Here is a 1,538-nt window from a genome sequence, read left to right as displayed (position 1 = left end):
TCTCATGATATTACTGAAATGTGTCTATGAACATTGAATAGCCGAATGCTCTGGGACTTCAATCAAGCGGAAAATTGGCTTTTGTTCAAGTCGTAATCGTCAAATCTGGGAGGCAACAGCCACGGTCAGGTGGTGGCCGGGGCAGAACTGCCACGGCCGGGCAGGTCAGTTACCCCCGGATGGGTGTCAGTTACCACCGGGCAGGTGTTAGTTACCACCGGGCAGGTGTCAGTTACCCCCGGATGGGTGTCAGCTGCCACCGGATGGGCGTCAGCTACCACCGGGCAGGTGTTAGTTACCACCGGGCAGGTGTCAGTTACCCCCGGATGGGTGTCAGCTGCCACCGGATGGGTGCCAGCTACCACCGGGCAGGTGTCAGTTACCCCCGGATGGGTGTCAGCTGCCACCGGATGGGTGTCAGCTACCACCGGGCAGGTGTTAGTTACCACCGGGCAGGTGTCAGTTACCCCCGGATGGGTGTCAGCTGCCACCGGATGGGTGTCAGCTACCACCGGGCAGGTGTTAGTTACCACCGGGCAGGTGTCAGTTACCCCCGGATGGGTGTCAGCTGCCATCGGATGGGTGTCAGCTACCACCGGGCAGGCGTTAGTCACCACCGGGCAGGTGTCGGTTACCTCCCAGCAGGTGCAATAACCACCGGGTAGGTGTTTGTCACCACCGGGCAGGTGTCAGCCACCACCGGGCAGGTGTCAGTCATAGCCGGGCAGATGTTAGTCACCCCCGGGTGGGTGTTGGTCACCACTAGGTAGGTGTTAGTCACCACCGGGCAGGTACTAGTCACCACCGGGCAGGTGTCAGTCATAACCGGGCAGGTGCAGTCACCACCGGGCAGGTGTTAGTCACCACCGGGTAGGTGTCAGTCAACGGACAGGTGCCACTCACCACCTGGCAGGTTCAGTTACCACCGGGCAGGCGTCAGTCACCACCGGGCAGGTGTCAGTCACCACCGGGCAGATGTGGCCACGGCAGAGGAGGGCGACCGTAAGAGACGGGCAGTTGCAGTCGGGCAGGGGTCGTGCCGTGAATGGGCAGTGGAAGTCACGGACGCGGAGAAGCTACGGCTGGGTGTGGACTGGCGCGAGCTGACGCAAGGGAATGTCAAAATATCCAGAAATGCCGAGACTTGTCCAAAAATTAAGACCGTCAGGCGCGTGTCCAATGTCTGAAACGGTGCGGGATGCGAGAAACCGAATACACCGGTGGCGAGTGCGGCGAGGCAGGTTGTTGCCATTTCCTGGTAACGGACGGGGTCGGCCACAGTCGGCGCCCGGCCCCGCGCGTCACGTGCCGTCCCATGCTTCCGGTATGCAGCCGGCTTTCAGCTGCCCGGGCCCGCTGACCACCGGCATGTCGCCATCGCCATCGCCACCATCGCCATCGCCACCATCGCCGCTGCTGACCGTGACCTTCATCCGTCCGGATCACCGTCCGGCCGGGACGCGTGGTGCGGCCTCTCCGCCACGGTCAGCAGCAGCGGGCTGATGTGGCAGACGGACAGCATCGGCATGGCGCCGCCA

The sequence above is a fragment of the Pollicipes pollicipes genome, unplaced genomic scaffold, assembly GCF_011947565.3.
Source record: "Pollicipes pollicipes isolate AB1234 unplaced genomic scaffold, Ppol_2.1 Scaffold_1600;HRSCAF=1878_pilon_pilon_pilon, whole genome shotgun sequence".
Lineage (NCBI taxonomy): Eukaryota > Metazoa > Arthropoda > Thecostraca > Pollicipedomorpha > Pollicipedidae > Pollicipes > Pollicipes pollicipes.
Note: the sequence above shows the minus strand (reverse complement) of the source record.